We start from the raw sequence: 14471 nt of genomic DNA, 5'->3' as shown, positions 1-14471 counted from the left end.
TGGCAGATGGACTACAGTGTATGGTTACACACTTTGATGGAAGAAGTGAAAGGGTTGACTCTTTTCTAAATGGAGAGAAAATACAAAAAAACAGAAGTACAAAGGGATTTGGGAGTCCTTGTGCAAGATTTCCTAAAGTTTAATTTGCAGGTTGAGTTTGTGGTGAGGAAGGCAAATGAAATGTTGGCATTCATTTCAGGAGAATTAGAATGTTAAAGCAACTATGTAATGTTGAAACTCTGTAGAGAACTGGTGAGGCCTCACTTGGAGTATTGTGAGCAGGTTTGGCCCCCATCTTAGAAAAGATGTGCTGAAACTGGGGAGGATTCGAAGGAGGTTCACAAAATGATTCCAGGATTGAATGGCTTATCATATGAAGAGTATTTGATGGCTCTGATCCTGTATTCACTGGAATTCAGAAGAATGAGGGGCGATCTAATTGAAACCTATCAAATGGGGAAAGGCCTTGATAGAATGGATGTGAAGAGGATGTTTCTTATTGTAGGAGAGTCTAAGACCAGAGGACACAGCCTGAGAATAGAGAGGTGTCCTTTTAGATCAGAGATGAGGAAGTGTTTCTTTAGGCAGGGAATGGTGAATCTGCAGAATTCTTTGCCAATGGAGCTGTGGAGGCCAGGACTTTATGTACTTTTAAGGTAGAGGTCGATAGATTCTTGATTCGCCAGGGCATGACGGGATAAGAGGAGAAGGCAGGAGACTGGTGTTTTGAGGAAAATGAATCAGCCACAATGAAATATCAGATCAGACTCGATGGGCCAAATGGTCTAATTCTGCTCCTGTATTTTATGGTCTTATTGTCTTACAACCATAACAGAATCAATGAAAGACTGTACAATTTGGGTATTTAATCAGTGCAAAAGACAACAAACTGTGCAAATACAAAAAAGAAGTTATAATAATAAATAAATTAGCAATAACTATCAAGAACATACGATGAAGAATCCTTGAAAGTGAGTACATAGGTTGTGGGAACAGTTTAGTGTTGAGGTGAGTGAAGTTGAGTGAAGATATCCTATTTCATTCAAGATGGGCGAGGGGTAATAACAGTTCCTGGACCTGATGATGTGAGTCTGAGGCTCTTGTATCTTCTTTGTGGCAGCAGCGAGAAGAGAGCATGTTTTGGGTTGTGGGGATTTCCTGTAACTGAGTTTCATGTAGGTGTGTTCAACGGTGGGGAGGGCTTTACCTGTGATGGTCTGGGCTATGTCCATTACTTTTTGTAGGATTTTCTGTTCAAGGACATTGGTGTTACCATACCAGGCCATGATGTAGCCAGTTGATATACTCTCAACCACACATCTATAGAAGATTGTCAAAGTTTTAGATGGCATACCAAATCTCCGCAAACTCTGAAAGAAGCAGAGGCACTGCTGTGCTTTCTTCATAATTGCGCTTAACCTGCTGGGCCCAGGATAGGCTCTCTGAAATAGTAACATCTAGGAATTTAAAGTTGCTGACCCTCTCCACCTCTGATCCTCTGATGAGAACTGGCTCGTGGACCTCTGGTTTACTTCTCCTGATGTCAATAATCAGCTCAGTGGTCTTGCTGACATTGAGTAAGAGGTTTTGTTATGACACCACTCAGCCGGATATTCAATCTCCCTCCTAGATGCTGAAACATCTGCACCTTTGATCCACCTGACTATGGCATTGGAGCTGTGCTTAGCCACACAGTCATTAGTGTAAAATGAGTAGAGAAGGAGACTAGGCACACACACTGGAGTTACACCTCCAATCTGAACTGACTGGTGTTTGCAGGTGAGGAAATTGAGGATCCAATTACACAATGAAGTACTGAGGCCCAGGTCTTGAAGCGTATTGATTAGTTTTGAAGGAATGATGGTATTGCACTAATCGATACATTGCTATGCCATCCACTGTTACACAGGAGATCTCTGGAGCTTCCAACCCATCTTTCCTCTTTTCCCAAAAATCCTTTTGTTAGTGTGTACCTAGTTTGAGTTGGTTGAGATCAAACTCTGGGATGAGGGACACGAACTGAAAGAGTCAATAATGGATTAGCTCAGTTCAGCTACGAGCACCAAGTGTTAATAATGCAAATTATTAGTCATTTAGAATCGTGGATACAGCCGTTGGTAATTAATGGCTTTCTGTGAGTTCGCAGTCAATACACTGGCTGCAAACAAAATGAATCTTTCATCTTTAACAGCCCAGGATAAATTACTTGCTGGGCAGAAATGTGTGAAGATCAGCAGGTTTACAGGCAGCTGAGTCTGCTCCCCCTCCCCCGGTGAAGGCCATAAAACCACAGGAGCAGAATTAGGCCACTCGGCCCTTCGATTCTGCTCCACCATTACATCATAGCTGATTTATTATCCGTCTGAACCCCATTCTCCAGTCTTCTCCCTGTAACCTTTTACACCCTGACTAACCAAGGACATATCAACCTCTGCTTTAAAAATACTCACTGACAATCTCCACAGCCATCTGTGGCAAAATAATTCCACAGATTCACCACCCTCTACCTAAAGAAATTCCTTCTCATCTCTGCTCTAAAAGGCTGTCCCTCAATTCTGTCCTAGACTCAACCACTACAGGAAACATCCTCTCCACATCCACTCTATCTGTGTCCTCTGGTCCTAGACTTCCCACTACAGGAAACATCCTCTGCACATCCACTATATCTGTGTCTGGTCCTAGACTCAACCACTACAAGAAACATCCTCTCCACATCCACTCTATCTGTGTCCTCTGGTCCTAGACTCCCCCACTATAGGAAACATCCTCTCCACATCCACTCTGTCTGTGCCCTCTGGTCCTAGACTCCCCCACTACAGGAAACATCCTCTCCACATCCATTCTATCTGTGTCCTCTGGTCCTAGACTCAATCACTACAGGAAACATCCTCTCCACATCCACTCTATCTGTGTCCTCTGGTCCTAGACTCCCCACTATAGGAAACATCCTCTCCACATCCATTCTATCTGTGTCCTCTGGTCCTAGACTCAATCACTACAGGAAACATCCTCTCCACATCCACTCTATCTGTGTCCTCTGGTCCTAGACTCCCCACTATAGGAAACATCCTCTCCACATCCACTCTATCTGTGTCCTCTGGCCCTAGACTCCCCCACTACAGGAAACATCCTCTCCACATCCATTCTATCTGTGTCCTCTGGTCCTAGACTCAACCACTACAGGAAACATCCTCTTCACATCCATTCTATCTGTGTCCTCTGGTCCTAGACTCCCCCACTACAGGAAACATCCTCTCCACATCCATTCTATCTAGACATTTCAACATTCAATAGGCTTTAATGAGACCCCCCCTCATTCTTCTAAATTCCATCAGGTACAGGTCTGGAGTCATCAAACCTCCTGCTATATTAACCATTTCATTCCCGGAATCATTCTCGTGAACCTCCTCCGGATCCCTCTCCAATGCCAACACATCCTTATTTAGATAAGGGGCCTAAAACTGCTGACAATACTCCAAGTATGGTCCAATCAATGCCTTACAAAGCCCCAGCATTGCATCCTTGCTTTTGTATTCTAATCCATTTGAAATGAATGCTGTCATTGCATTTGCCTTTCTTACCACTGACTCAAATGGCAAGTTAACCTTTAGGGAATCCCTTTGCACAAGTCCCTTTGTACCTCTGATTTTTGAATCACTTCCTCGTTTAGAATACAGAATCAGAATCAGGTTTAATATCACTGGTCTATGTCGTGTATTTGGACCAGAGTGTATATTCCCTAGACTTACACAGCCAAGGAAACTGGGGGCAGGGGGTTCTTATCTATATTAAATAGTTAAATTAATAATAGTGCAAAAACAGAAATAATAAGAAAAAGTAAGGTAGCGTCCATGGGCTCAATGTCCGTTCAGAAATCGGATGGCAGAGGGGAAGAAGCTGTTCCTGAAACACTGAGTGTGTGTCTTCAGGCTTCTGTACCTCCTCCCTGATGGTTAACTTTGTGGCAGCAGTACAATGCAATATATGATATTACTGGAAAAAAAAGTGCATCAATCACCCAGGGAAAGGTTTCACTGCTAACGTAATGCTCTTTCTGAGGAAGCAGCGTTTGGGTTATGGTTAGAGATAATGGCTGCTTTGGAATGTGAGCTGTCCAATCAGGGAAGTGGGTTGTTCGAACTGTGTGCCTGACACCGGTGTGAGCTGAGCTCCTTTGTTGCGGGGGATGAAGAGAGAAGATGCTGGGGAGAACTGGTCGTAGGATTCGACCCAGTGGGGGGCCGCGATTCGATGGAGCCGGGTGCCGGAGTCTACTGATGATCAGTGAATATGACTTTTGGAAGAGTTGAGCTCCAACTTGTGCACATTTGACTGTCTAATTATAATGGGCCCTTTCTGTTTATTTTTCTTTTCTTTACTAACCCTTTAGTTAGGTCAAGGTTCATAAGTATAACTCCTTTAATCATATAATGTCTGTTAATTCTTGGCACTGAGTTGTAACAGGCTAGCAAACTGCACAGCATCCACACACACTGGGGTTTGGGGTGGGAGAACCGTCTCAATCTCATAGGTTTGACAGGACCACAGTGTATATTCCCGAGACTTACACAGCCAAGGAAACTGGGGGTTCATATCTATATTAAATAGTTAAATTAAAAATAGTGCAAAAACAGAAATAATAAGAAAAAGTGAAGTAGTGTCCATGGGTTCAATGTCCATTCAGAGATCGGATGGCAGAGGGGAAGAAGCTGTTCCTGAATCGCTGAGTGTGCGTCTTCAGGCTTCTGTACCTCCTACTTGATGGTAACAGTGAGAAAAGGGCATGTCCTGGGTGATGAGGGTGTCTTAATAATAGACACCATCTTTCTGAGACACCGCTCCTTGAAGATGTCTTGGACACTACAGAGGCTAGTAGCCAAAATGGAGCTAACTAAACAACTTTCAGGAGCTTCTTTTGAGCCTTCCCCCTCCCACCCCCCATACCAGATGGTTATGCAGCCAGTCAGAATGCTCTCTACAGTATATCTGTAGAAGTTTTCAAGTGTTTTAGGTGTCAAACTAAATCTCCTCAAACTCTTAATGAAAGATAGCTGTTGCCTTGCCTTCTTTGTCACTGCATTAATAGCTGGGACCAGGTTAGGCCCTCAGAGATCTTGACACCCAGAAACTTGAAATTGCTCATTCTCTCCACTGTAGACTCCTAGAGTCTATAAGGATTGGTGTGCGTTCCTTCATCTTACCCTTCCTGAAGTCTACAATCAGCTCTTTGACCTTACTGAAGCAAGGTTGCTGCTGCGGCACCACTCAACTAGCTGGTATAACTCGCTCCTGTGTACCCCCTCGTCTCTGTCTGAGATTCTACCAAAAATGGTTGTATCAACAAATTTATTAATGGCATTTGAGCTATACCTAGCCACACAGTCATGGGTATAGAGGGAGCAGAGCAGTGGGCTAAGCACACACCCCTGAGGTACGCCTGTGTTGACTGACGACAAGGGAGAGATATTATCACCAGTCTGCTCAGATTGTGGTCTTCCAGTTAGGAGGTCAAGAATCCAGCTGCAGAGGGAGGTACTGCCAGGTTCTGTAACTTATTGATCAGGACTGTGGGCATGATGCTGTTAAATGCTGAGCTATAGTGAATGAATAGCATCTTTCAATAGGAATGTGTATTGTCCAGGTGATCTAAGGCCGTGTGAAGAGCCATTGAGATTGCATCTCCCATAGACCTATTGTGGCAATAGGTAAATTGCAGTGGACACAGGTCCTTGCGAGGCAGGAGTTGATTCTAGCTGTGACCAACATCTCGCTCGAAATTGTCTCTTCACTCTTGAAATAGCCCTCCACAAGTCATGCCTAGTTTTCTTGTACAGACCTGGGTCACCAGACTTAAATGCCACAGATCTAGCCTTCAGCAGATGACGAACCTCTTGGTTCATCAACGGTTTTTGGTTTGGGAATGTATAGTAAATTTTCATAGGAACACACTTATCTACCCAGGTATTAATGAAGATTAATGAATTTGGTAACAACAGCAGAATTCTCATCCAGGCTCGTAGATGAATCCCTGAATACAGTCCAGTCCACTAATTCAAGGCAGTCCTGTAAGCATTCCTGTGCCTCGCTTGTCCATATCTTCTTGGTCCTCACTACTGGTGCTGCAGTCTTCAGTCTCTGCCTGTGATCCGGGAGTAGAAGTACAGACAGGTGATCAGACTTCCCGAAGTGAGGGCATGGAATAGCACGGTAGGCATTCTTGATGAAGATGTTACAATGGTCCAATGTGTTATTTCCTTTGGTACTACGAGGAATTTGCTGATGGTAATTACTTAATGATTTTTTTCAGGCTGACCTGGTTAAAATCCCCCAAAATGATGGTGAAGGGGTCAGGGTGTGTTGTTTTGTGCACATTGATCCCATTCCTCAGATCTAAAGTCTGATTGATGTTGACCTGAGGTGGAATGTATACCGCTACCAAAATGATCCCAGAAATCTACAGCGGTAGGTAAAATGGACGGCACTAAATAACGAGATATTCCAGGTCTGGTGAGCAGAATTGGGACAGCACTGATATATTTGTGCACCAAGAGGAGTTGATCATAAGGCATACATATCCACCTTTACTTTTGAGAGACTCAACAGTCCAATCCTGACAGTGTATAGTGAATTGGTCAGTCTGAATCACAGTTAACATCTTTATTCCTTCTACCAAAGTGCATGATCGTACTCTTTTTTATGACTGTGCCTCCACACATATCTTTGTATCATCTACAAACTTGGCCACAAATCCATCAATTCGTCATCCAAGTCATTGACATATATCGTAAGAAATAAACGTGTGTGTGTGTGTGTGTGTGTGTGTGGGACTGCTCCCAGTGAGGTTATGTGAGTGTGTGTGTGTGTGTGTGCATGTGTGGGACTGTTCCCCAGTGAGGGTCAGTGTGTGTGAGTGTGTGTGGGACTAAATCCCATTGAGGGTCTGTGTGTGAGTGGGACTGTCCCCCAGTGAGTGTGTGTGTGTGTGTGTGTGTGTGTGTGTGTGTGGGACTGTTCCCCAGTGAGAGTCAGTGTGTGTGGGACTGTCCCCCAGTAAGAGTGAGTGAGTGTGTGTGTGTGTGTGTGTGTGTGTGTGTGTGTGTGTGTGTGTGGGACTGTTCCCCAGTGAGAGTCAGTGTGTGTGGGACTGTCCCCCAGTGAGGGTCAGTGTGCGAGAGGTAGTGTGTGTGGGACTGTCCCCCAGTGCAAGTTTGTGTTTGGGGGTGGGGGGGAAGGGAAATGGTGAACATCATCAGGATGAAGGATCAATTTGATATAGGGATGTCCCTTCAGAACAGGGATGAGGAGGAATTTCTTCAGCCACAGGGTGGTGAATCCATGGAATTCAGTGCCATGGAAGCTGTGGAGACCAGGTCATTGGGTATTTTTAATGCAGATGTTGATAGGTTCTTGATAAGTCAGGGCATCAATGTTTACAGGGAGAAGGCAGGAGAATGGGTTTGAGAGGGTAATGGAATGATGGAAAGGATGGGCAGAATGGCCTAATTCTGTTGCTGGGTCTCCTGGTTTTCATGTATATGGTAAATAAAGGTGATCTTGGACCCTTACTGAGTTCCTCATGCGCTATGCCCATTGCTGCAGGTATGTGAAAGATGGCACCTTCAGGGAAGAAGTGGTCTCCCAGTATTTCACTAGGTGCATGAACGGAGGTAATGGATCGGTGTTGAATGTGCAGCCAGTTTCTGAGAGGAGACTGCTAGCCAGTGTGATAAGGACGATTGCACTAGGCTCACTCTGTAGGTGTGTGTGTGTGTGTGTGTGTGTCAATAGATGTAGATAAATATATTTTTATTGCCATTAATATTTCTGAAGCCATCATGGGCATAATATCTTGTCTTCAGAGTAACCTTTCAAAGTGAGTGTTCCATCTAACTTAATCGAAAGTCATTAGTTAAAATGTACAGTCAGTAATTTAACCTGGAAAATGTATTAATATCATTACTGTGCCTAGCTGCACCATTGAATGATATATGAGTTTAATGGTCAGGGCTGGCTCAATGACTTCTGCCCGTTTGGACTGACACCGCATAGTTACAGATGAAAGCTGGTTGTATATATCTGAGAAAGAGAGAGAGTGGGGAAGAGAGTGGAAGACAAAAGTGGGGGAGAGACAGAGTGGGAGAGAGAATGTGAGAGAGGTTTTGTGTATGTGGAGAGAAGCAGGGGCAGAGAGGAGCGACAGAGCGAGAGAAATTGTGAGAGAGTAAGTCTGTATATGTGTTTGTCTGTGTGTGTGTGAGAGAGAGAGTGAAACAGTGAGAAAGAGAAAGAGTGTGAAATTGCGAGAGAGGAAATGGGAGAGAAAGAAAGAGCGAAGGAGTGAGAGTATGTGTGTCTGAGAGAGAAAGAAAAGAAGACGAAAAAGAGAAAAAGGAAGGTTTCCTTGTGCCAATCAATAGCAAAGCTCCTGGGAGAAGGAATAACAGAACAAAATGGCTATAAAAAGCTGCCGCTCACTGAACACCCGTCAGACCTATTTGCAATGAAATTTTATTCATAGGTCAGAGCAAAAATAGTCTTTGAGCTCCCTGTCTGTGTTTAATCGCAGTATTTCACTTATTAGACCTTCATGAACAGCAGATGTAGTGAGACTAAATTAAATATTGACCTGGGTTATTTTTTTAAGTGTTATTTAATTTTTTTTGTGAGTGCAGTGTTACAGCATGCCAAGACAGGTGTTTCTATTGCTGGGGAATGGAACAGAGAAAAGGAAAATCAATAGACTTAACTTGATACTGAGTTGGAGGAACTCATGTTAATGGGGCTTTAAATCATAAGCCAGTTTTTTATTGAGGTTTGCAAAGGTTTATTGCCAACTGTGTGGGGTATGTGTGTCCAAGTGTCTCACTGATGGACTATGACTAAGGAATAGTTACTGTGTAGATGCAAATGCTCAACAATAGACCATGTTGACTATAAGTAGTCTGGTGTTCTCGCGACCTTCCTCCCTCCAATTAGAACTGTGCAGGACTGTTCCACGTCAGGGGCCACCGTGGTCTAGCAGTTAGTGCAACGTCATTACAGCTTGGGGTGATGGGGTTCAAGTTCAACTCCAGTGCTATTTATAAGAATTGTGTACATCCTTCCCGTGAATATGCGAGTTTCTTCCGGGTGCTCCAGTTTCCTCCTGCTTCCAAAAGGCTAACGGGTTAGCAGGTAAATTGTCCTGTGTTTGGGCTGAAGTTAAATCGGTGAGCTGCTGGGCGGGAAGGGTCTGTTCCACACTGTATCTCTAAATAAAATACAGTGCTGCGCACAAGTCTTAGGCACATATGTATGGAAAAAAGCACAGTCAATGTTTCGGGCTGAAACCCTTCGGAAGGAAAAAAAATCTGAGGAATAGATTTGAAAGGAATAGATTAGAATCTACCCCTCAGCTTTTTACCTCTAGTCCTGCCGAAGGGTTGCGACCTGAAACATTGACTGTGCTTTTTTCCATAGATGCTGCCTGGCCTGCTCAGCTCCTCCAGTGTTTTGTGTGTGAGCTCAGATTTCCAGCATCTGCAGATGTTCCCCGTTTGAGGCACATACATATCTAGGGTGCCTAAGTCCTGTAGTAAGTTTATGAATTGCACTGTACTGCTGCTGCAAAATAAAATAAAGCAAATTTCTTGACATATGTGAGTGATGATCACCCTGATTCTGATATGGGTCTCTATTGAGGACTGAGAGTGGGAAGAGGGCAGGGAGAGGGGAATCATGGTTGGGATAAGGAGAAGGTAGAGGGGAGGGAGGGGGAAGCACCAGAAAGGCATTTTGCTTGTGTCTCAGGGCTGGGTATGTCTGCATTCACAGCCCCTCCCCCACACCTGGCTCTCCTCTGCCACTTGTCCCACACCCCCCCACGGTGCTCCACCTTCACCATTCCCAACACCCCTTGCTCCTACTAGATTTACAAACTTGCTGTCCGCTCCACATTGACAAATTCCACTGTGTCAAAGTCTTGGGCATCCTGACTGTGTGTCTCAGATTTCTACACAGCACCGAACATAAGAGGTAAATAGAAGGCACAGATTAAAATGAGAGAGAGAGAAAGTTTGGAAGAAAGTTGCAAGGTAAGTTTCTTTTACAGAAAGAGTGGTGGGTGGTGGAAGCCAATATGATTACAATGTTTAAGAGGCACATAAACCTTGCTTGACTTTGTTTGGCAATATTTACGTCGCACATGAACGGGCAGAGAATGGAGGGGAATAGATCAAGTGCAGGCAGGTGTGTGGTTTAATTTGGCATCATGGTTGCACAGATATTGTGGGCCGAAGGGCCTGTTCTATGATATTCTATGATCTCTACATACCGGTATTTCTCTGAACTGCCAGCAGAATCACAGGTGTCTATTATAGACACAGAATTGCAAGGTTTCAAAATCCTAAACATTTTAACTACAATTTGTCACAGATAATTGGATTTCATTTCCTGAAAACTGATCTATCTTCCTCTTTGCAAGTAGCAGATGGTGTTAAACCACACAGTATATCTTTAAAAAATGTTCAATTACCAAGTGGTAATGTAAATTATAGGTAACCCTGGGACCAGTTACAAACTCCAAATACTCGAAACCTTCTGCCTTAAGCAACAATGCGATGAGCGATGAGCTGGATCAGCGGCACAGCACTGGGTCACGGTCCAGACATCCAGTTAGTCTGAATGAAGTGGAACTAGATACCCCAAACCTGAGAGGAGGCCATTAGGGCACAGAGGGACAGATTCAGATGCAGTTATTTCAAAGTTCAAAGCAAATTTATTATCAACATACTTAGATGTCACCAAATACAGTATGCTACCTTCAGATTCATCTTCCTGCAGGGATTTACAGGAAAATAAAGAGATACAATAAAATTTATGGAAACTACACATAAACACAGACTGACAAACAACCGATGTGCAAAAGATGACAAATCGTGCAAATACGAAAAAATCATAATAATAATAAATAAGCAGATGAATAAATAATAGAGTACGAGTTGTAGAGTCCTTGACAGTGAGTCTGTAGATTGTGGAATTAGTTCAGTGTTGAGGTGAGTGATGTTATCCACACTTGGTTCAAGAGCCTGATGGTTGAGGGGTAATAACTGTTCCTAAATCTGGCGGTGTGAGCCCTGAGGCTTGTGTACCCCCTTCCTGATGGCAGCAGTGAAAAGACAGCATGGCCTGGATGGTGGGGGTTCTTAATGATAGATGTTGCTCGTGGCATTGTAGAGGTGCCCAATCGTGAGGAGGCTTTTCCCGAGATGAACCAGGCTGTATCCTCTACTTTTTTGTAGGCCTTTCTATTCTTGGACATTAGTATTTGGAGGTTTGGACAGTAGGAGAAAGGCTAGGAGAAGGGGTACCGGAGGGAGAGGACTGGTGAAACCAGCTGAGGGTGAAGATAGGTTGGTGGGGGTATGAAGTAAGGTGCTGGGAGGTGATAGGTAGAGAAGTTAAAAATCTGTAGAAGACAATAAGACATAGGAGCAGAATTAGACCATTTGGCCCATTGAGCCTGTTTAGCCATTCCATCATGACTGGTTCATTATCACTCTCAACCCATTCTCCTCCCTGCTCCCCCTAATCTTTGACACCTTGACTAATTAAGAATCTATCAACTTCTGCTTTAAATATACTTAAAGGCTTGCCTTCACAGTCACCCATGGTAGTGAGTTCCACAGATTCATTACCCTCTGGCTAGACAAAATCCTCCTCATCTCTGTTCTAAACGGATGTCTCTTTATTGTGATACTGTGCCCTAGACTCACACACTATCAGAAACATTCTCTGCACATCCACACTTCCAATAGTCAGTAGGCTTCAATGAGATCCATCAAATGCTCCTCATATATTAACACAGAATCAATGATTCCCAGAATCATTTTCATGAACCTCCTCTGGACCTCCTCCAATACCTGCACAAATGTTCTTAGGTAAGGGGCCCAGAAATGCTCACACCACTCAGTGCGATCTGACCAAAGCCTCAGGATTACATTCCCATTCTTATATTCTAACCCCCTCAAAATGAATGCGGACATTGCATTTGCCATCCTCACCACTGACTCAACCTGCAGTTCACCTTTAGGGAATCCTACACAGGGAATCCCAAGCCCTTTTGCACCTCTGATTTTTGATTTTTTTCCCCATTTAGAAAATAATCCATGTTTTTATTCCTTCTACCAAAGTGCATGACCATGCACTTCCTTACACTATATTACATCTGCCATTTCTTTGCCTATTCTCCTAATCTGTCCAAATCCTTCTGTAGCCTCTCTGCTTTCTCAACACGACCTGCCCCTCCACCTGCCTCCACCTATTTGCAAATTTGGCCATAAACCCGTCAATTCCTTCTTCCAAATCATTGACATATAACGTGAAAAGAAATGGTTCCAACACAGACCTCTGCAGACCACCACATTATTCCCACTCTTTACCTCCCGCCAGTCAGCCAAATTGCTAAACACAAAAATACAACTGCCGATGCTGTGGATCAAAGAATACGTACACAATGCTGGAAGAACTCAGCAGGTCAGGCAGCACCCGTGAGAAAAGAATAGTCAACGTTTCGGGCCGAGACCCATCTAGATATATCCATACATGGCCTCCTCTACTGCCATGATGAGGCCAAACTCAGGCTGGAGGAGCAACACCTCATCTACCGTCTGGGTAGTCTCCAGTCTGGTGGTAAGAACATTGAATTCTCCTTCCCCTGTCTCAGGTCCCTCTCTGCCTCCCTCCCCTTTCAACTTCCTGCTTCTTTATCTCTACAGTTCTTTCATGCTTATCCCCTCCCCCTCCCCCTTTATCTTTCCTCTGATTGCTTTTCCACCTGGCACCTCTAGGCCCTACCTCCTCCCCTATCTCTATTACTGGGCTTCGGCCCTCTCTTCCCCCCCCATTCCTGATGAAGGGTTTCGGCCCGAAACGTTGGCTACTCTTTTTTCACAGATGCTGCCTGACCTGCTCAGTTCTTCCAGCGTCTTGTACATATTCTTTGATCCACAGCATGTGCAGTTGTATTTTTGTGTTCCAATCCAGAATTGCCTTTCCTCTAGTGGGCTCACCCACAAGCTAGCCACTGTAGCATAGATGTTAGCACGGCGATGTTACAGCTCAGGGTGTCGGAGATCGGAGTTCCATCCCAGTGTCCTCTGTGAGGAGCTGGTATGTGTGAGTTTTCTCCAGGTGCTTCAGTTTCCTCCCACAGACTAAAGACGTACCAGTTGGCATATTATTTTGTCATTGCCAGATGCCCTGTAATTAGGTAAGGCCTAAATCCAGGATGATGCAGCGCGAAAGACTGGAAGAGCCTATTTCAAGCTGTATCTCTAAATAAATAAATACAAACATACATACATAGGCATGCCACAAATATTCTCTCTTGGGATCCAGCACCAACCTGATTTTCCTAATATACTTGCATATTAATATCTCCCCCTACTATTGTAGCGTTATCCCTATTACACATGGCTTTTCTATCTCCCATTGTAATCTCTAGCTCACATCCTGATGATTGTATATAACTCCCATCGGGGACATGGCTCAGCTTCACACCTGCCAATCTCTAAATGTGCTACAAGATCATCTACTTTATTCCATATACTACCTGCATTCAAATATAACTAACACCTTCAGTCCTGTATTCATCACCCTTTTTGATTTTGTCCCCCTGTTACGCTTCACCCATCCCACTGACTGTAATTTTGCCCTATCATCTGCCTGTCTTACCTCACAGTCTGACGACACACTGCATCTAGTTGTATACCAAATGTCCCATCTTCATCCCTGTCACTCCAGTACCCATGCGCCTTGGGTTCAGGTGAAACCTATCCTCTTTGTACAGGTCATACCTTCCCAGAAGAGATCCCAATGATCCAGAAAGCTGAAACCATGCCCCCTGCACCACTCCCTCAGCTAGTCATTCACTTGTTCTGTCATCCTATTCCTGTCCTGACTAGCACATGGTACAGGGAGTAATCCAGAGATTACTACCTTGGAAGCTCTGCTCTTCAGCTTCTTCCCAAACTCCCTGTATTTACTTGTCACTCCCTTCCTGGTTCAGACCATGTCCCACAGTGTTGGGCACCATTGTAGCGTAACGGTTAGTGTGATGTTATTACAGATCAGGGCGTCTCAGTTCAGAGTTCAAACTCAGTGTCCCCTTTAAAGAATTTGACTGTCGTGTGTGTGTGTGTTTCCTCCCACGGTCCAAAGGCGTGCCAGTTAGCAAGATAAGTGGTCATTGTAAGCTGTTCTGTGATTAGTTTGGGTTAAGTCGGTCTGTTGCTGGGCCGCGTGGCTCAGACAGCTGGAAGGGACTATTCCGTGCTGTATCCCGAAATAAAATAAAATAAATCCATGGGTTGCTGGTTGATGCTGGCCCACTCTCTAATCTAAATAAAAATAAATACATTACAAATGTATATTTTAATTACTGAATCATTTTTCATATTTCCTAATCTCCTTCTCTGAAGCTGAATTCTCAC

Source organism: Hypanus sabinus, chromosome 4 (assembly GCF_030144855.1).
Source record: "Hypanus sabinus isolate sHypSab1 chromosome 4, sHypSab1.hap1, whole genome shotgun sequence".
NCBI classification, from domain to species: Eukaryota; Metazoa; Chordata; class Chondrichthyes; order Myliobatiformes; family Dasyatidae; genus Hypanus; species Hypanus sabinus.
This window is presented reverse-complemented; position numbering follows the sequence as displayed.